Genomic DNA, 23,083 nt, shown 5'->3' with positions numbered 1-23,083 from the left:
GACGTCTGCAATGACATTTGTGTTAACTTCCGCTGGATGGAGATCTGGGTGCCATTAGCATAAGATAAGAGTGTCATCCTAATCTGGTAGATTTATCGCGAGTGAACAGAGTGTTGACAATATGTAATGAATCTAAAGTCTGCTGCTTGCCATCAGTAGCACTCAGACAGGGATACTTCTGCATGGCTGATTGGTGTATATTATACCATCTGGATTGACCAGCTGGTTTCGAGTAATTATCGGAGACCATCTGGGAATGAAGTGAGCCCAGTGCATTTTGAACAGCGTTTTGATCACATGCAAGAGGATGGGTCAAGAGCAACTAGGATCTGTAGGTAAATAAATAATGGCACCTGGTGAAAAATGCAGGCCTTGGCAGAATATAATATTGTCATGAGCTCAAGGTTAGAAGCATGTTCAACCCTGTGATCTTATAATTGTAAAGTGGGATTCTCTGGGGGTGGGAGGCAGACCCTCCAAGTGTCCCTATTTTTCAGGGTCAGTCCCAGATTTACTGAAGCCGTCCCAGTTTCATGTTTGATTCTGGAATGTCCGGCTTTTCCTTAAAGGTAAAGGGACCCCTGACCATTAGGTGCAGTCGTGGCCGACTCTGGGGTTGCAGCGCTCATTTTGCTTTATTGGCAAGGGAGCCAGCGTACAGCTTCCGGGTCATGTGGCCAGCATGACTCAACCACTTCTGGCAAACCAGAGCAGCACACAGAAATGCCGTTTACCTTCCCGCCGGAGTGGTACCTATTTATCTACTTGCAGTTTGACGTGCTTTCAAACTGCTAGGTTGGCAGGAGCAGGGACCTTAGGATGTCTCTATTTTCACTGGAGAACTGTTGAAGGGTATGGAGTTATCCAGCCCCCAAGCCAAGGAGATAAGTAACTATACAACCTTAAGAAGACATCTGAAGGCAACCCTGTTTTAATAATAAAATTGTTGTTGTTGTAGAATAGGACGTCTCTGTTTCCATCAGAGAAATGTTGGAGGGTATGGGGAGGATTGGTTAAAATGGTCAAACTGTTGGGATGCGTCCAAGGAAACGGGGGCAATTGGCAGGCCCCCAGCTGGCTCCAGCCCACCGGCTGGCAGTCGGGCGATCTCCAGTCCTTGGATCAGCATGTAACTGCGACTCGAGCCGCAGAAACCTTCAGAGGCTGAGCATGCAAGCCAGCAGAGAAAATAACTCTTCGCAACAGAAGGGCAGATAGATAGGGGCTGTTTTATTCAGCATCAGGACAAAGGGGAAAACATGTCTTCTCCCCTGCATGTCCAAGCAAGCAGCATAAGCAAAAGCTATACACAAACGGAAGTTCCCAGCAAGCTGTGCTGTGCTGGAGTGTAAACAGGCAGGGGACATACAACAGTCATGCCTGTTCCTCTTAAGGTGGAACGGAATATCTTAACACAAACCACTTTCTTTGTTAGGGAAAGAGCCTAGCCAGGTCTGCTTTGTAAACTAGGGCAGTGAGTCGTCACAGAAACGAAATAGCTGGATGTCGTTGTGGCATGCCTTTCTTCCCTTGTTCCTGGAATGAAAATTGATATCATCAAAGTATCTGCGTGCAAAAGAACAACAGAGACAGGTAGGACTGGAGCTTGAAAAGAGCCTCGGAGGCCCGACTCACTCTCTGTGCCGAATCCAAAGCTACAGTTTCAGAGGCACCCTTAGAAACCTAATGAGGATATGTTGATTCTGTGAGCTTTCCATTTTATGCTCAGCCTGTGTAACAGATAAAGAAACCTTACATCAAAGTAATGTCATAGGAAGTTGCTTCGTTCAGAGTCGGATCGTTCGCCCATTTAGCTCAGACACTGGCAGGGTCTCTTCAAGTTTCCAGATAGGAGTTCTCCCCAGCCCTATGAGGAGATGTCAGGGGTTGAACCTGGGACATTGTACATGCCAAGGAAACGCTCTGCCTCTGAGCTACAGCCCTTAACATCTCTCCTTACCCTGTTCTCCATCTTCTCACAACAAGGTGACTAAACGCTCTAGAAGCCTGCCTAATGTCCTGAGGTCGACGGGGTGCTAGCAATGACTCACACACACGGCTGCCTGCCGTTAACAGTGTATAAGTGCAGGGACATCAAATTACTTCTGTCAAACAGCGACGTTTGGCAAGATACTGGTGGAAACATTATAGTTCCGGAAACAGACAAATTCCTCCTGGGGAAATTCTGACACCTGCTGGAACAGCTTAAGAAAAATCCAGTCAGCTAGCAGGATGGAATGGGGTCATACAGCTCTGGCTAAATGTGACTTGCAATGAAAATTAATCTACCACGAGTAGTCTGTTGTGTAAATGATTATTAATCAAATTGTTGCTGGCATCCATTTGTCTCGGATGACAAGGGAGGAGTGCAACTTTGGGAGGGAAGTCAAGCTGTTGGGAGGTTACAGTGCCATCTGTGGCTGTGGAGACAATACAGCGGAGACATGTTTTGTTGCAGCTGGGGCAGATGAAGGCGTCCAGTTGTGCTGCTGCAGATGCACTATGGCGTTTTTTCTCTCTGCACTTCTCCCAGCAGTCATTCCTCCTCTGGTCACCACCATGGATTCATGACCTGACTTTTTCCAGTCACTACAAGGGATTCCCACATGGTGGGGTTAATGTTGCCAGCCTTCACATCATGTTTTCAGACCACCAGATCTGATTATCTTTTAGCTCTTTCTGAAAGAAAGAAAGAAAGAAAGAAAGAAAGAAAGAAAGAAAGAAAGAAAATCAGACATAAACTGAGTTGATATTAGTAAAAATTGATATAGACACTGCTGCTGAAATCTGGTTAATGCTGTGAATGTCTCCCTCCTAGGCTCAGGTTATAAGATATGCAATAATAATAATAATAATAATAATAATAATAATAATAATAATAATTTATTTGTACCCCACTCATCACAGATCGTGAAGCTGAGGCTCCAGTACTTTGGCCACCTCATGAGAAGAGAAGACTCCCTGGAGAAGACACTGATGCTGGGAAAGATGGAGGGCACAAGGAGAAGGGGGCGACGGAGGACGAGGTGGTTGGATAGTGTTTTCGAGGTTACCGGCATGAGTTTGACCAAACTGCGGGAGGTAGTGGAGGACAGATGTGCCTGGCGTGCTCTGGTCCATGGGGTCACGAAGAGTCGGACACGACTAAACGACTAAACAACAACAACCCCACTCATCTGGCCGGGTCTCCCCAGCCACTCTGGGTGGCTTCCAACAAAATATTAAAATACATTAAAATGTCACACATTAAAAACTTCCCTAAACAGAGCTGCCTTCAGATGTCTTCTAAATGTCAGGCAGTTGTTTATCTCTTTGACACCTGATGGGAGGGCGTTCCACAGGGTGGGCGCCACTACCAACAAGGCCCTCTACCTGGTTCCCTGTAGCTTCGCTTCTCGCAGTGAGGGAACCGCCAGAAGGCCCTTGGCGCTAGACCTCAGTGTCTGGGCAGAACGATGGGGGTGGAGATGCTCCTTCAAGTATACTGGGCCGAGGCCATTTGGGGCTTTAAAGGTCAGCACCAACACTTTGAATTGTGCTCAGAAACGTATTCTGAGCCAGTGTAGGTCTTTCAAGACCGGTGTTATGTGGTCTCGGTGGCCCCTCCCAGTCACCAGTCTAGCTGCTGCATTCTGGATTAGTTGTAGTTTCCGGGTCACCTTCAAAGGTAGCCCCACGTAGAGCACATTGCAGTAGTCCAAGCGGGAGATAACTAGAGCATGTACCACTCTGTCGAGACAGTCCGCTGTGCAACTAAACCATATATCATAAAGACACCACAATCTCTGCTGCACCTCATTTCCAAAGGGAAACACTAAGTAAGCACCTGGAATCTCACACCACTTGGTGGCATGCAACAATATCCATATTCTTTTATTTTTAAGGATCTGGCACAAAACTGTTTTCATGCTCTTGAAATTCTCTTTGATGCTCCCTCCAAAGCACTCTGTTTCCACAAACAAAGCAGGTACGTGTGGGAGCCATTTGGGCAAACAGCAAACCGGGAGAGGTGATTGCTTATGCAACCTCAAGGCTCAAATAACCATGAGGCTGTGTAACTGCAGGTGGGACTTGCGTACCTCAAATCAGCCGGGGCTTCTGCAAAGCTGGGCACTGTATGATGTTGAAGAAAATGCTGTGCAGATGGAACCAGCCAAAATTCCAGTTGTCAGCTGGATTTTCCAGGGAAATAAGTTGTGCAAATATCAGCAAATGAATCTGCAAAATGGAATTCCTCTTGTGGGCTTTACACGGGCCCGATTAAAACTGCAAATGTAGGAACTGGCAGGCTTTCATCTTAGTGGGGGGAAAATATGGAGAACAAGACAGAGGGCTTCATTGGCAAAGCCTCCAGCATCTGGTATGTGCCAATTAAGACTTTAAAGATAGCTCAGCAGGTGTCTGAGACAGAACAATGTAAAGATTAAATATGCTGGCAAACCCAACTGTGTTTTATTGAGCTCCACATTCCCCCATCCTTCCTCTGTTTAGGCAGCTGACAACTACATCCGGTAGTTTTGCTTTGTCTTATTGCCTGGAAGTACTTCGGATTTCATAAATCATGCAGTGAATCAGGGTAGGAGTGTAGGCACCCATGCAGAATGAGCAAGAGGAGTCCCAAATTTAGCAAGGCTGCTTTGCCCCATTCTGAAGTGACGTAAGAGATCTCATTCATTAAAACTCTCAAATCCAGAGCTTAAAACTACCTAACTGCACAACTATCAGTATCATACAATCTAACATTCCTCAGATGAAAAAAGGGGGATTTCTCACTCTCCTCTCCTCCCCACTGACCATCCCTGACCCCCCATTTTATGTCCCTCCACCCCACAGACCCTTTCCTATCTGAAAATGGTGGGTGCAACCACTACTTCACCAATGGGACACAGCACACACGCCCTCCGCTGTCCTGAGAAAACCCCTTAATCCCAATTTTATTTATTTAAATATTTTGGTAGATTTTTTTAAAAAAATGGTCGATTTACAAAATTTAATTATATGGTAGATTTACAAAAAAGAAAAACACACAGTAACAAAGTTGTTTGACAGTAGAACAGTCTCCCCTTCGTGAGATTGTGGTCTCTCCTTCCTTGGAGGTTTTCAAGCAGAGGTTGGGTGGCCATCTGTCATGGATGCTTGAGCTGAGATTCCTGCATTGCAAGGGGGTTGGACTAGATGACCCTTGGTTCCCTTCCAACTCTACGCTTCTAAGAAATTTTAGAAAGGGGCAAGATTAGACGCGGATGCACAAAGCATCTTTATTTTTAAAAATCAAGACTCCTTTGCGCTCCCCTTTGCTCCCCCTTTCTTCCCACCCAGGGCAGCCCTGCCCTCTGGCCGCCCCTCTGAGCTGGCAGTGGCAGCCATGGAAAGGCAATGGGATGCTCCTTCTCAGCTGCCACAACTGCAGCTGCCATCATTCAGAACAAGCGCCTGCTTATCCTCCTCCCCCAAACTCAGCACTGGCAGCACTGGCTGGGGAAATAGAGACATTCCAGGGTCAAATCTGAGGCCGGGATACCTTTTGTGAAACCGGGACTGGCACTAGAGAATCGGGGTACTTGGAGGGTATGGCCAAGGCTTACCCTGTTGAGAACAAAACAACAACACCACAAACTGGCTTATAAGTATAAAACCAAATTTACTAGAATAATAGCTAGAATAGAGATAGACTTGCAACCATTCAAGCAACAAACATACAGTGGTACCTTGGGTTACAGATGCTTCAGGTTACAGATGCTTCAGGTTACAGACTCCGCTAACCCAGAAATAGTACCTCGGGTTAAGAACTTTGCTTCAGGATGAGAACAGAAATCGTGCGGTGGCCGCGTGGCAGCAGCAGGAGGCCCCATTAGCTAAAGTGGTGCTTCAGGTTAAGAACAGTTTCAGGTTAAGTACGGACCTCCGGAACGAATTAAGTACTTAACCCGAGGTACAAGTGTACTAAGGTGCCATGTGCAAAACAAAGCTTGGAGATACTGTAAACATGGAGTGGATAAATGTACAACTGTATCTTAACAAGTTACATGTGCAATAAACGTTATACAGACTGGACATGGCACCTTAGTATGTTATATAAATTTGGTTTTATACTTATAAGCCAGTTTGTGGTGTTGTTGTTTTCTTGCATTATTATTACTGTCACCACGTTTGATACTTTGTGTATATATCTTCCCCTGTTGGCACCACTTTCCATTCAGAATTGAGGGCTTGTCTTAAATAACATGAAAAAATGGGGGGAAATTGGAGGCATAATAGTTGAAATGTATAATATGAAATAAGATTTGAAAGAAGGTGAGGTATTGCTGAATAAGATTGTGTAAAAGGGAACACAGAAAAGGGAGATGTGAGGGAGTCTGGAAGGAAGATTATGAGAATAATATCTAAGAAACTGGTCTTTTTTCTATCTTTTTTTCTGTTTTTTTTCTATTGTGCTTTTCTGTTTTCTGGATAGAAGGTGATGGTGTTTTTTCTTTTTCTTTTTTTGTACCCTGTTTTGTGAAGCTTGTTTTATTGTTTGAAACTTTAATAAATATCTTAAAAAAAACAACAACACAGAATTGAGGGCTTGTCCATGATTCAGCTTGCCCTGTGCCTAGAAGGCACGAGTGTGGGTGGTTTTCCGTTTTCACCGCTGCTTTCCCCAGGAAAAGCTGCTCTTTAATGCTGAATCGGAGCAAATGTCCATCAGCACAAAACACGGTTGATGTTTCCTCCATTTCTGATTTAAAGATGTGATTTCCCCTGGGGGAAAGCAGTGGGGCAAAAGGAAGTCTGGATGAGCCCCCAATTGAGGCCGTTACTCACTTTGTGCCATTAAGTTTGATGGGAAATAAGTTCAAATAACTTTGGCTGGAAAAATGCCCTTTGTTTTAGTGTTCTCATCTAAAACAACAACAACACTGCCATTGGTTAAACTGTCTTTGTAATCGAGGGCTCTTTTGGGGGCCAAAGGCAAGATGAATGGCTTTATAAATATAAACAAGCCGCGAAAAGTGCAAAGAAAATGGATGGTTTGTGAACCGAAAAGGAACGCTCCCCTATCTCCCTCCCTGCTTGCCCACTCATTCAGTTTTAATGCATTTTTGTCCCGACTTATCAGTCCTTCCCTCCACCTTTTACCTCTTTCCCCAAATAAAAATGCAGGCAATCACAGCAAAAAGAGGTCTTTGTAGGGCAAGCTATTGAAATGCCATTATTGTCGGAGATAACCTTACAGCCTCAAACACAATGTGCCCGGCTAAATGGCTTGATTACATAAAAGGATTCGTGTTGACAAGCAGGAAAGCGGGGTGCAAATATAGCAGGCCAGTCGAGAGGGAAATGGGGCGTATCTTGACAAATGGAAGCCTTCGAGATTGTCTGCCTCAACCCTCTAAATCATCTGGGGCAGAGTCCTTTAAAATGAGCAGAAGAATATCGGAAGTAGTGGGGGCAGGGGGGGAATCTGTGACTCTTTTCACAGCTCCTGAGAAGAATACAGAATTGCCTTGTTGGGGGGACAGCATCTAAGATAGACTGCCTCTGATTTTGGAGGGTTCAATTAGTTGTCTTGGAAAGTAGCTGTTGATATAGACTTCTCTTCCGTGGGAGGAGAAGGACAATAAGACAATTTGTTCTTGTTGTTTAGTCATGTTCGACTCTTCGTGACCCCATGGACCAGAGCATGCCAGGCACTCCTGTCTTCCACTGCCTCCCGCAGTTTGGTCAAACTCATGTTGATAGCTTCGAGAACACTGTCCAACCATCTCGTCCTCTGTCGTCCCCTTCTCCTTATGCCCTCCATCTTTCCCAACATCAGGGTCTTTTCCAGGGAGTCTTCTCTTCTCATGAGGTGGCCAAAGTGTTGGCGCCTCAGCTTCAGGATGTGTCCTTCCAGTGAGCACTCATAGGCTTGATCTTCCTGCAGTCCATGGGACTCTCAAGAGTCTCCTCCAGCACCATAATTCAATAACATCTTAGGATATCACATAAGGGGAGCGTGCTAGATGTCAAGGAGCTGTCTGGGGCATGCAGGTAATCCTCAGGTCAAGAAAGAACTTGAGACACGGAATGCAATTAGCTTTTATAACAACATAGCAGAGTCCTCTGGTTCATCTCACCTAGCTGAAGACATTGCTGGCACTGACCACTGGTGACACCTTCCCCCTCTAGCCTCTCACTCCAGATCCACCCCCCGCCAGCAGATGTAGACTGCAGTGAGGGGATGGACTTCTCCTCTGGGCCTGCCTGGCCCATTGCTCAGCAACATGCAGGACTCTCCTCAAGCGGTGTCAGGGGTTAGGAGAGCCAGCAAGGCTGAGACAATCCAGTTGTTGAGCAGCAGGGGCAACCTCTGACTCGTCTGTGTTTGAGTCTGTGCTCACACTGAGACTCTCAGCACCCAGCCATGTCCTAGAAGGGCCTCCTTCTTCTGACACCCTACTTCTGACACGCCCTTGATCACTCAACCCTCCTGCATCTAGCATCTCCCAGCTGGTCCCTTCCGCAGACTGGTCCCCCGTGTCCCACCACCACTGTCCTGGGTCTGTCATCATCTTCTGTGTCATTGCTGGGCAGGCAGCACCCACCACTCTTCCTCATCCAGCAAGTCTTTGACACTAGATCAGGCCAATGGCCCACCTAGTCCAGCACCCTGTGGGCAACCAGCAGATGCCTCCATGGAAAACACTCACACAGGACCTTGAACACTTCCACTGCCTGTGGTTTCAAGCAACCAGCATTCAGAAGCATTGATGCATCTGGCCATAGAGACAGAGCGTAGCCATCAAGCCAACGAAAACCTTATCCTCCATGAATTATCCACAAGGGCTCAGATGAAGCCCTGAGATAGCGTCACCACTAGAGATAGCTTTAGACACTTACTGTTCATAGAATCATAGAATCATAGAGTTGGAATAGACCACAAGGGCCATTGAGTCCAACCCCCTGCCAAGCAGGAAACACCATCAGAGCACTCCTGACATATGGTTGTCAAACCTCTGCTTAAAGACCTCCAAAGAAGGAGACTCCACCACACTCCTTGGCAGCAAATTCCACTGTCGAACAGCTCTTACTGTCAGGAAGTTCTTCCTAATGTTTAGGTGGAATCTTCTTTCTTGTAGTTTGGATCCATTGCTCCGTGTCCGCTTCTCTGGAGCAGCAGAAAACAACCTTTCTCCCTCCTCTATATGACATCCCTTTATATATTTGAACATGGCTATCATATCACCCCTTAACCTCCTCTTCTCCAGGCTAAACATGCCCAGCTCCCTTAGCTGTTCCTCATAAGGCATCGTTTCCAGGCCTTTGACCATTTTGGTTGCCCTCCTCTGGACACGTTCCAGTTTGTCAGTGTCCTTCTTGAATTGTGGTGCCCAGAACTGGACACAGTACTCCAGGTGAGGTCTGACCAGAGCAGAATACAGTGGCACTATTACTTCCCTTGATCTAGATGCTATACTCCTATTGATGCAGCCCAGAGTAGCCCTGTGAGAGTTCAAAATAAGAAGAAATGAGGAGAATGGAACGTAAATGAAAGGAAAGGCTTTCCATGTTTTTGCACAGCGTCCACTCAAACCACCACCACCCCATGTCTCTTATTGCTTTCTCTTTCTTCCTCTCACCCTGTTGTCTCATCTGCTTCCGAAGATGCTCCGTTTTCATTTGAGGCCGAATGGCTTCCAGATGTAATTTCACCGCTTCCCTGGCTGCGTAATGAAAATTAAAAGACCCTCGCAGAATCCCTGCTGAGGCAGCGCAATCAATAAGCAGAGCAGATACCGATCAGAAACCTTTGCACGCTGCCACCATCAAGCACACGTGTTCGTGCATGCGCACATGTAAATGCCAAGATGGCGCGCTTTGTCAGGAACACAGTTCAGCAAGAAGCCCTCACCAAAATCCAGCCCCACTTCCCTTTATTGGAGGAATCGCAGCTCAGTGATTGAGTAAAAATTCAGGTTCAGATTCTGGTATCTCCAGTTCGAAAGGGGTCAGGTAACAGGTGGTGGGGAAGGCGTCTTTCTGCCTGAGATCTTCGGACAATACTAGACTACCTGGTAAAACTAGTCAGTGTGGCAGAGCGCAACAATAAGAGCAACAACTTCAGGTTTTGTATTACAGTGGTACCTCGGGTTAAGTACTTAATTCATTCCAGAGGTCTGTTCTTAACCTGAAACTGTTCTTAACCTGAAGCACCACTTAGCTAATGGGGCCTCCTACTGCTGCCATGCCACCGGAGCACGATTTCTGTTCTCATCCTGAAGCAATGTTCTTAACCCGAGGTAATATTTCTGGGTTAGTGGAGTCTGTAACCTGAAGCGTATGTAACCTGAAGCATATGTAACCCGAGGTGCCACTGTAATGGGAAATTTCAGGAAGCTTATTGAGAAGATCCATTTAAAAAGCAACTGTCCCAAAATGAATTATTGGGAAAATAAGAAATATTTTGCAGGGGAGGGGTGCCAAATTTTGTCCTCACTCAGGGTGCCATATTATTACCAAAGTCCGCCCCTGATTATACTGAGTCTGGCCATTTTATGAAACTTGGGATCCTTCTAGTCAACATGTCGGTGGTGCTGTCTTTCAAACACATGCACAAATCATGCAAAAACTGGTAAACATCCAAAACATATCCTAAAACAAAGGGGGGGGGTTGTGTGTAAAGATATACAGACACACACAAACCACCACCCCATCACAGCAACCAGAAGCTTTGGCAAAGCACCGACAGCAAAACATCATCTCCGCTCAACACACACCTTGGGAGAGAAAGTCTTTACCTGGAGCAAAAATGGTGTCGACAGAAGTACCAGACAGACCTCATTGGTGAGAGAATTCCACCAATGGGCAGCTACAGCTCATTCGGCCATATTCCCTTGCCATCCCCCTCTAAGCCTCCTTTAGACAAGGGACCCAGAGAACAGCCTCAGAAGCAGCTCCAAGGGTCTGGAGAAGTTAGTTTTGGGAGATGAATTCCAGACGATTTTGAAGTCCTGAGCTTTTAAGGTCAAAACTAGCACTGGGCTTGGAACGAGATTGTGCTTCACCTGTATCTTTCTTGGTGAACATCAAAGAGAGGCTCTGTCACCCGACTTCCAGCTATGGTCTGTCTCCATCTCTAATATGTTTGCAGGTAAACGAAAAATTGAATTTCTGCCCTTTTATTATGTTTTTTAAAGTGGTTATTTTAATTAATATTATTAAACTCATTTGATTGCTGTTGGAAAATTTCGTTCTAAGACAGAGAGAGTTTGGGTAATGAGAAGCAGATTGCCTTCCTTTCTATTGCCTCCACCACACTTCACATTCCCCTGGGAAGGATGAATGCCTCTCCCTGCAGCTTATTTTGATCATTGCTAGTAGACTAATAAATAATTTCCATTGCCTCTTTCCCCAGACCAGCAAAAACAGGAGAAAACACACAGCTTCCTTAGATGTGTGCTGTAGGAAAATTATCTGCCGCAGTATAAATATTTATTCTTATTTATACGAAGCACACACACACACACACACAACTTAGTCGTCAATATTTTTATATACACACACAAGCTTATATTCTGTAAGGGTCCTAAAAACCTGCCATTGCTTATTATTTCTCACAGATTATCGACATATTTCCACAAGGGTGAATAGATACTGAGAGCTCTGATTACATTTGTCACCCGCCATTTTTTGCTTCGTTTCCTTCCACGATTTAATTCGTGCATTTGGAAAGTTGTCGGATCGATTCCCAGAGCTCTGTTGATTGTTCCCGGGAGGGCAGCTGAGGTTCTCCCCCCCCCCCAAGCCCTCATAAGCCAGCAGAAGTTTCCCTAAACAAGGTAGGGGGTGGGTGCTTTCAATGTCTGCGTATTTATTTAGATTCACTTATTAGTGAAAAATGGAGACAGTGAAATTATTTGATACTTCGCCATTTGAGGGAGGGGGACCAAACAAATAGGAGGGCATGCTCTGGCTAAAGTTAGGCAACATCTGAGTCTCTCTGATTTCACGCTTCTCGCCCTCCCCATTTTATGCTGGTAACGACAACCCTGAGAGGTAGGTTAGGCTGAGGGACTGTGACTGACCCAGGGCGACCCTGTGAGTTTCATGGCTGGGGATGCAACACCCTGACCACTTCACCAAGCATATCAGGAATCTATAAATTTAATAGATCTGTGCATCCTGGCAAACAGAAGGGGAAGAAATGAAGGCAGTGAGAGATTTTACTTTCTTGATCACTGCAGATGGTGACAGCAGCCACGAAATTAAAAGACGCCTGCTTCTTGGGAGAAAAGCAGTGACAAACCTAGACAGCATCTTAAAAAGCAGAGACATCACCTTGCCGACAAAGGTCTGTATAGTTAAAGCTATGGTTTTCACAGTAGTTATGTATGGAAATGAGAGCTAGACCATAAAGAAGGCTGATCGGCGAAGAATTGATGCTTTTGAATTATGGTACTGGAGGAGACTCTTGAGAGTCCCATGGACTGCAAGAAGATCAAACTGGTCCATTCTAAAGGAAATCAGCCCTGAGTGCTCACTGGAAGGACAGATCGTGAAGCTGAGGCTCCAATACTTTGGCCACCTCATGAGAAGAGAAGACTCCCTGGAAAAGACCCTGATGTTGGGAAAGATGGAGGGCACAAGGAGAAGAGGACGACAGAGGACGAGATGGTTGGACAGTGTTCTCAAAGCTACTAACATGAGGTTGACCAAACTGCGGGAGGCAGTGGAAGACAGGAGTGCCTGGCGTGCTCTGGTCCATGGGGTCACAAAGAGTCAGACACGACTAAACGACTAAACAACAACGTGCATCCGTTAATACGTCCTGTATTTTGAACATGCAGACAGGCCTCTACAGAAGCATGGTTGTAGTTGCCATCCCAGTGTTTACTTCTGCTCACTGTAATTGTGGTTGGGGGGAATCTATTCAGGCTGTTTGGTCCCCAAAGGCTTCTTATTTCTGCTCTGTTCACTTGCTATTGGCCTTCACTCCTTCATCCTAAGAGGCCCATCCATACCCTATCCAAGTCAATGGCAGGCATCCCATTGATTTTAATGGGCACAAATGGTGCTCTCAATCTTTTCGATTGCAAAGTACCCAGTGCATCCACTGCTGGGAGGCAGGGGAGTAGTAGAACACTACCAAAAAAACAAAAACAAAGCCACAGAAACAAATGGGCTTCCTTGCACGCATTGCATAGCAAATGTTAGAACTGCAGTGTGTGGTGTCTGCAGACAGGCAGCAATAGAGCACATGCTTTTCCATACTGGAAGTACCAGGTAGGGGTGGAAAGACTCCTTTCTGACATCCCAGGAAGCTGCTGCCAGCCAGTGTAGACAATGCTGAGCTACGTGGACAGTCTCAGTATATGAGGCAGCTGCCTACATATTCCCAAATCTGTCAGTTTCGTTTTCTCCCAGTTTCTCAGTTTGCTCATCTTGAATCCAGTACTCCATATTTTCACATCACTCTTTAATCCATATTTTAGCAAGTCAGCTTCCACACTTGGGAACTCTCCGCCTATTGAGAGCAGGCAGGTATCTTCGCTGTACTATTTTGGGCACCAGCTGAATACGTTGTTTTTGTTTGATTGTTTGTTTGTTTGTTTGTTTGGGAAAGCCCATCCAGACATGTAAAGGCTGTCACATGTTTTAATCTGGTTTTAGCTTATTGCTTATTTATTTATTTATTTTAAAAAATAAACACTTGCTTTTACTGACAATTTCATTCTTTTATTCATTTTGTAAATCTCTTGGAAGGCTTTATTACAATCAAGCAGTTTGCAAAAATAAATAAGTTGTATGTTATTTTTCACTGAAATGTCCATTTGATGCACATTTTATCCTAGTGTGTTCGGTTTTGTACATGTTACTTGCATGCCAAGGCACATGAGCCCCAAAGTTCCCAGGAAAACAATAAATCACACTGACATGGAATATTTGGTTTATGGGTTCAAAAAGGCCACAACTTATTTGGTTACAGAAGGGAGCAGTTTGGCTTAGTCATTGGGGTGAAGCTAGGCTATACAGTGGTACCTCGGGTTACATACGCTGCAGGTTACAGATGCTTCAGGTTACAGACTCCGCTAACCCAGAAATAGTACCTCGGGTTAAGAACCTTGCTTCAGGATGAGAACAGAAATCGTGCTCCAGAGAGCATGCACCACTCTGACAAGACAGTCCGCAGGCAGATAGAGTCTCAGTCTGTGTACCAGATGGAGCTGGTAGACAGCTGCCCTGTATACAGAATTGACCTGAGGCTCCATGGACAAAATGACTCCCAGGCTGCGCACCTGGTCCTTCAGGGGCACAGTTACCCCATTCAGGACCAGGGAGTCCTCCACACAAGCCCACCCTCTGTCCCCCCAAAACAGTACTTCTGTCTTGTCAGGATTCAACCTCAAGGATTCAATCAGCATACAAAGGTGGGATTATATACAGCCACCACCTTATCACCCAAGGGGGAAGTCAATTCTGCCTTTTTATACTACCTGGCTATGGATCAATCAGGCAACACCCCATGTATCGTGATGCTTACTTCTGAATCAGCATTTTCAGAGTGTTAACTCCTTGATGCCCACAACACTCCAACAACCACTCGGTCAAGAGGGTCCAAGACTTCCACTTCAGCAACCTAACATCGTGAGCGGATGATCTGTGAACCTCCCTGAGATCTCATGATAAAGGGTGGTATATAACAGCAACAATAGCAATTCCTGAAGCCTGTTCTTCCTTACCCTGCAGGTTTGGGTTCTATTTATACATGAGTTCTGAAAAGCTGTAGCATGTGCCCAGCGTGTCTCAATTACTCTTCCAGCTACAGATAGACAAAGTCATAGCTGCAGAAGCAAGCTACGATTTGTATTGTTCCAATGCACAGCCGCAGGTCTTTGGGGAGAAGACGACGTTTAGCTTTTCAAAAGAGTTTGCTTTGTGCCTCCACATCACACTGAAGTCAACGGCACCTTTCTGACAGATCTGACTCCCTGAGGAATTGCTCTCATCTATAGGGTTGGGGAGTGATATTGTTGAGGTTTAGAGTGAGAATCACAAAAGGATCTGGGGGGGGGAGGGAGGAATGGACAGAGTAGAGTATTTAACCAGAAGGCTTGCTCCATAAAGAGGAGATTCTACCTATTTATCTTTTTTCAATAAAACCAAGTTGTGAATGCTCTTTTGAAAACCAGCTGGTCAATGCAAGGAGTCTGTAGAGGGAAGTTTCCGATGAAAAGGGTTGCCCCAGTGGAAGATGCGCTTTCAACAAAAAGAACATCTGTTGCAACAGACTGCTTTTGATGAATAGTACTTTTCAGATATATATATATATACTGAGGGTTAAACACACCTGTGCTCAGATCCTGATTCAGATTGTAGTGGCTGGGGGACAACGACATGCTTGCTATTTGTAAACCAACAAACCCTTTGCGCTTAAGGTTAGAGCGAAATAAAGGACAGGATACATAAAGGTAGAGCTACATAAACCAGGAGAGAAGCAAGTTGAGTCCATCTCAGAAGGTGGTCAACTCTCCTTCATTGGAGGTTTTTAAGCAGAGTGGCTAGCAGAAATTGTTTAGCCATAATTCCTGCATTGTAGGGAGTTGGACTAGATTGCCTTTGAGGTTTCTCCCAACTCTACATTTCTATGATTCTATATTTTAGGTGTGGGAATGTTTAGGAATGCGGGGGAGGATATATTGTCTAAGATTGTTGTTGTTTAGTCGTTTAGTCGTGTCCGACTCTTCGTGACCCCATGGACCAGAGCATGCCAGGCACCTCTGTCCTCCACTACCTCCCGCAGTTTGGTCAAACTCATGGTGGTAACCTCGAAAACACTATCCAACCATCTTGTCCTCTGTCGCCCCCTTCTCCTTGTGCCCTCCATCTTTCCCAGCATCAGTGTCTTCTCCAGGGAGTCTTCTCTTCTCATGAGGTGGCCAAAGTATTGGAGCCTCAGCTTCACGATCTGTCCTTCCAGTGAGCACTCAGGGCTGATTTCCTTAAGAATGGATGCGTTTGATCTTCTTGCAGTCCATGGGACTCTCAAGAGTCTCCTCCAGCACCATAATTCACAAGCATCAATTCTTCGGCGATCAGCCTTCTTTATGGTCCAGCCTTCTTTATGTCTAAGATAACCTATCCCAACTTGTCTTTACAAGTTCAACAAAATCAGCAGAGTTAACATTCCCCCTTTTTAAAAAAAACAACCATGCACAGCAGATAGCTTGCTCAGACTCGTTAGAGTCTCTGTAAATATTTACTGGTATTTTCCCTGTTTAATCCCTCCTAAAATAAGATGCTACACAGTCTTCTGTAAAGTATAAAATCTTTACTCACAAGTAATCATCTGTTCACACGAAGGTTCCCAGAAGGCAGGCTTAAAAGCTTAGAACATAGTTTAAATGTGGTGACTATCTCCTTATGGGAGAAAGCCCCCCTTTTCTTCTCCTGGCCTGGAGCCAAGGGTGCATCTTTAGAAGTGCTGTTGTTAAGATGGCATCAATAGAGGCAAGAGAGACAAGATGGTAGCCAGCCTGTGGTTCTGGTTCTTTCCTACTTCAGGAAAGGCCACACCCATCTCAAGTTACACATAGGAAGTTTCCTTGTGCCCTCCATCTTTCCCAACATCAGGGTCTTTTCCAGGGAGTCTTCTCTTCTCATGAGGTGGCCAAAGTATTGGAGCCTCAGCTTCACGATCTGTCCTTCCAGTGAGCACTCAGGGCTGATTTCCTTCAGAATGGAGAGGTTTGATCTTCTTGCAGTCCATGGGACTCTCAAGAGTCTCCTCCAGCACCATAATTAAAAAGTATCAATACTTCGGCGATCAGCCTTCTTTATGGTCTAGCTCTCACTTCCATACCCTCCAACATTTCTCCGATGAAAATAGAGACTTCCCATTCCATGATTACAATGTTTACTATTTATACCCTGCACATCTTATTGGGTTGCTCCAGCCACTCTGGGCAGCTTCCAAAATATATTAAAACATAATAAAACATTAAACATTAAAAATACTTCCCTATGCAAGGCTGCCTTCAGACGGCTCGGAGGTTGGATAACTCCATATCCTCCAACACTTCTCCAATGAAAATAGGGACATCCTAAGGAAAAGTGAGCCATTCTAGGATCAAATCAGAAACCGGGACGGCTTCTTTAAATCAGAGACGTCCCTGGAAAACAGGGACACTTGGAGGGTCTGCAGATATGATCAGAGGACTGAGAACTAGCCATCTGTATTATATTTCATCCAGTCCATGATTAGGATATAATTTCTGAGCTGGGTAATAGAGGATGGCTGAGCTGTGTTCCTAAGGAAACTTTTCTATGGTTGTGACAAGACATTGGTGCCTGGATAAACGGCAATTATGGATAGGCACCTGTTTCTTAGCAACTGCCGAGACCTTGTCACTTGAATTAAAGGAATACAGTTGCTTGAAAGCCTTATTAGCAGGCCTAAGACAGGCTTTTTTAATTGTAATTGTCCATTTTTGTTTGCTGCACTATTGAAGAGCTGAGCTTTATTGTGTTATTGCTGAAGGGGGTTGTCAGGAGCAGCAGAATGTTTCAGCGATGCCATCTACCATCTTACACAATGCTGGGATTCTCCGTGGCTGGGAGGTGAGTGATTGTGACAGAAGCCACGGAAACTCAATTCACGGAAGCTGTAATGAACTGTACCAAAACAGGCCACATGTCACCATGTTCGTGAGGTTATATGTATTGAAGTTCTTCTGGGCATTGTCGGCCAATTGGTGCCAAAGAAGGACAGAACTTTTTTTATGTACGCTACAACAGCAGCAAGAATACTCATTGCAAAGTATTGGAAGACACAAGATCTACCCACTTTGGAAGAATGGCAGATGAAGGTGATGGACTATATGGAATTGGCAGAAATAACTGGCAGAATCTGAGACCAGGGAAGAGAGACGGCGGAAGAAGACTGGAAGAAATTTAAAGACTATCTACAGAAATATTGTAAAATTAATGAATGATAGAATGATGTTGGATAGCAATTAAGGGGTTTCCAGCTGTAATGCTCTAAGAGATATGAAAAAAGGGTTATAAATGGGTTAAAATTTAATGGTAAGGATTTGCTGGACCAATAAATTGAAGCGGAATACAAAAAAGGTATGAGGAGGTCCGGGAAATAAGTTAAAGGAAAATAAGTAACAGAAAATATGTGTGTTTTTAACTGTTTTTATTTTGTATTTTTCTATTTTCTTTTTCATTTTTACTGTATTATTCTAAAAAAGCTTAATAAACATTTCTCATATATATATATATGTATGTATATGTATTGAAGTTCTTCAACTCTGACAGCCGGCTGCAACTGGCAGCCAGAAATCTAGCAGAGGGTTGACCGCACACCCATATACAGCCCACGTCTTCAGCGCCTGTATGGGTTGGGTGTTGGGACCTTCCGATCACAGGAACGCAGGAAGAGCAGCACAGCATTCCCCTGGAATAGGTCCTGGTGCAGTGGACTCACATTTGCTATTGTGAGAACCTCAAAAGCAGCAGAGTAACGGAAACAAAACTGTGGAGGTTTTGTTGCATACCTAATTTTATTTCTCCTGATTAAACAAATAAAAGAACATAACAAACATGTAGGAGAGAGTCAGCTCTCTCATACTGCCATCTTGTCTCTAGACAGATCAAAGGAAACAGGCACCCTGCTAGGGATGGAAGTCTGGAAGAGTGGTTTCCGCTCCCTCCTTTCTCAGAGACAGAAAGTAAAGCAAACATGATCTGGTGATCTTTGCAATGGGAGGGATGAAAATACTGACAAGGGTTAGGCATGTTTTGTTAGGGTTTTTATCTATCCGAGCTGCTCCAGCGAGTGGTACTAGGATTTGTATATATCATGTGAGTGTCTGAGAGAGCGTGAGAAAGGAAGTCTGTATTATCTCTTCCTTCTGAGTACTGTTGGAAGTTAGTTTCACTTCTGTGTGTGTCGCGGTTCTGTACTGGTGCTCAGAGGGCACAGACGTACTGATGGAGTCTCTGTATATAGAACTGTAAATAAAGTAGTTTTAGAACTACGATGCCTGTTGTCTTTGTCCATGGAGTTTTCTCGGCAGGAATACTGGAGTGGCTTGCCAGTTCCTGCTCCAGGTGGATCACATTTGGCACAAGGAGAAGGGAACGGCAGAGGACGAGATGGATGGACGGTGTTCTCGAAGCTACAAACATGAGTCTGACCAAACTGCGGGAGGTAGTGGAAGACAGAAGTGCCTGGCGTGCTCTGGTCCATGGGGTCACGAAGAGTCGGACATGACTAAACGACTAAACAACAACAACAAGGTGTGCCAAAAAATCAAATTTTTTGTAGGGCCTGGTGCCATGTGAAGGATAGATATGGGCTCGATCCATGTACTGTGGTCCAGTTCCCTGTGGCTAGAATGCAATCACTTCCATAGTACCCTTTACTTATTTATTTCTTAAATTTATATCTCACCTTTTTTTTTCAAGGGTGCACAATTTTTCCTCCCTCTCCATTTTATCCTCACAAAAACATCTCAAAAAAGGAACTGAAGATAGGTTTAAAAGCAATACAAAATGAAGGTTGCACACAGAACATATATTCAGAGTGCATGGCTTCCCCCAAAGGATCATGGGAACTGTGGTTTACCCTTCACAGAGGTACAATCCCCAGCACCATTTAAAAAAACAACAACTACAATTCACAGAATCCTTTGGGGGAAAACATGTGCTTTAAATGCTGAACAGGAGTAACAGTTGGGCAGAATGAATACAAAACTAAGGCATTCGCAGACGATCTGGTTATAACAATGGAGGATCCAATAGATTCAATAAAAGAGGTACTCGAAGAATTCGACCAATTTGGAAAAGTGGCCAGCTTCAAATTAAATAAAAGGAAAACAAAAATCATAGTAAAGAATATGGATACAGATAAAATCGAAGAACTACAAAATGAAACGGAGATAGAGGTGGCCAGAAAGGTTAAATATCTAGGAATATGGGTAACGCCAAAAAACATAGACTTATTTAAAAATAATTACGAGACAATATGGAAAGGAGTTAAGAAAGATATTGAAACGTGGGGTAAGCTGAAACTGTCATTCTGGGGCAGAATAGCCATAATCAAGATGAGTGTGCTCCCAAAAGTGTTGTTTCTGTTTCAGAATATTCCTGTAATTAAGGGTACAAAGATATTCAAAGATTGGCAGAGAGTGATTTCAAAATTCGTCTGGCAGGGCAAGAAACCAAGGATTAAATTTAAACTGTTGACAGATGCGAAGGAAAGGGGGGGCTTTGCCCTGCCCGACCTGAAACTATATTATGAGGCGTCATGCCTATGCTGGGTTAAAACATGGATAAAACTGGAAGATAAGGAAGTGCTAGACTTAGAGGGATTTAACATCAGATTTGGGTGGCACGCCTATCTATGGCATGAGAAGAGAAAAGTGCACAGGGGCTTCGAAAATCATATTTTCAGAGGTCCACTGATTGAGGTATGGGAGAGGAATAGAGATATGTTAGAACCTAAAACACCCCATTGGCTATCACCACTAGAAGTGATGAGCGTGAAAAAGATTAACATGAGAGACAATTGGGCCACATACGAACAACTGTTAATGAAAGAAGAAGGAAAGTGGAAAATGAAGCCGTACGATCAGGTTAAAGAGAAAGTCTATGATTGGTTGCACTATTTCCAGATAAATGGAATGTTTAGGAAAGACATTACAGACAAAGGATATGCTGACAAAGATTCTAGATTTCAGATTGAGATATTGAATAACAACTATAAAATTCTGTCTAAAATGTACAATCAGTTATTGGAATGGAATTTAATAGATGAGGAAGTAAAGTCGGTAATGATACATTGGGCTAGAGATATCGGTCACAATATATATTTCGAAGAATGGGAGAAACTTTGGAAAATACATCTTAAGTTTACAGCTTGTGTGACACTAAAGGAGAACTTAATGAAAATGTTTTACCGATGGTATATGACTCCTGCAAAATTAGCCAAAATGTATGGAACCTGTAATAAATGCTGGAAGTGTAGAGAAAGGGAGGGGTCCTTCTACCATATGTGGTGGAAATGCCAAAAAGTTAAAGGGTTTTGGGAGAGTGTATATAATGAAATGAAGAAAATTTTAAGATATACTTTTGTTAAAAAACCCGAGGCTTTTCTGTTGGGATTGGTAGGAAGGGAGATAAAAAAGAAAGATCATAAGTTCTTCCAGTATGCAACAACGGCAGCAAGAGTCTTATTAGCTCAAAATTGGAAATCTGAGGGCTTGCCGACAATTGAGGAATGGAGAGCAAAACTACTAGATTATGCGGAGATGGACAAGATGACAGGGAAAATTAGATACTCCAAAGACCAGAGGTTCATTAAGGATTGGGAAAGTTTCACGAAATATCTGGAAAACCTGAGTGAAGGACAGATAACACTAGTGGGTTTCAAAGGAGCTCTGTAAAAAGAAAAGGGTATTGTCTAAAGAGAAATGGAAGAACTAGGATGATTAAAGGCAATACAAATTAAGAAATGTGAACCTTTATAAAAGATTATCATGGATGATTTGTGGAAAGGTTGAAGGAAGTCATACTAAAAAACCTGTGAAAATGAGAATTGAACTTTTATATTTTGCATTTTTTATTATGCAAACTAATAAAAATTATGCATTAAAAAAAAATGTAAATGCTGAACAGCTGAAGCAGAGTTTTTTTCATCCAGCTGGAAAAGGTTGTTGAAATGAAAATGTCTTCAATTGTTTCCAAAAGTTACAGGTAGGCTGCACCTGTCATATCTCAACAGGAAGGCTGTTCACAGAACAGTTAAAATAAAACATTCATTTATTTTTCAGTATACCTGAAGGAGTTTCTCCATCCCCATCGTTCAGCCCGGACACTGAGGTCCAGCGCCGAGGGCCTTCTGGCGGTTCCCTCATTGCGAGAAGCCAAGTTACAAGGAACCAGGCAGAGGGCCTTCTCGGTAGCGGCACCCTCCCATCAGATGTCAAAGGAATAAACAACTATCTGGCATTTAGAAGACATCTGAAGGCAGCCCTGTTAAGGGAAGTTTTTAATAAGTGATGTTTTGATGTATTTTTAATCTTTTGTTGGAAGCCGCCCAGAGTGGCTGGGGAAACCCAGCCAGATGGGTGGGGTATTAATAAATTATTATTATTATTATTATTATTATTATTATTATTATTATTATTATTATTATTATTATCTTACCTGCCCTTCACCAAAGGTTACCAGACTGGGTGGCAACAACACAACTGCAAATTGATTTATAATTGTACCAACAGAATTGCTAGACAGATAACCTCCAACATTTCTCTGGGGAAAATAGGGATGCCCCATTCTATAATGATAATGTTACTATTTAAACCCCACACATCTTACTGGGTTGCCCAAGCCACTCTGGGCAGCTTCAAACATATATAAAAACATAATAAAACATTAAACTTTTTTTAATAAAAAAAAACACCTTCCCTATACAGAATTGCCTTCAGATGGCTCGGGGGTCGGATAACAACTGTTACATTTATGGAACAGGTAGAAGCATTCTGAATGAAACTGAACATAGCTCATCACAAGGGACAATATTTCTCAGTCGATAGTATTCCAGGAAGGCACAGTGTAGATTGGTAGACTATTGAGGCATTCTGTAAGTAGACTGTTAGAAAAATCCTAGTGATCTGCAGTTGCTGCTTCCCGTGGAGAAAAGAAACATAACTTTTCTGAGGAGAAAACAAGTGAAAATCAAGTATCTTTTATCAAGGTCGTGTGTGCCCTTTACTGACCTTCATCCTTTCCCCCTTTTTAAAAAATCCAAAAACTGACAGATTGTGAGCCAAGATGCAACGCTGACAGACAGTCATTTCTCATTTGTGAAAAAATGCCCCAAAGCTGGTGGTTTTCTCATTACCCCACCAGACAGGAAATAATACGGACTTTTGTTGCTCATCATAGATGCTAGAAATTGGGGCGCTCTGTGCAGGCATTGCACAGATCCCTTGCCAATGCTGTCTTCACGGCATAACAAAATGTTTTCTTCTGCTTAGCGCTGCCCAGATTCCAATGACCCAAATAATTGGTTTGAGGGGAGAGAGAAAGAGAGAGCTTTGGGGCCTAC

This window comes from Podarcis muralis, chromosome 4 (genome assembly GCF_964188315.1).
Source record: "Podarcis muralis chromosome 4, rPodMur119.hap1.1, whole genome shotgun sequence".
Taxonomy (NCBI): domain Eukaryota; kingdom Metazoa; phylum Chordata; class Lepidosauria; order Squamata; family Lacertidae; genus Podarcis; species Podarcis muralis.
The sequence above is the reverse complement of the archived record's forward strand: the minus strand, read 5'-3'. Positions refer to the sequence as shown.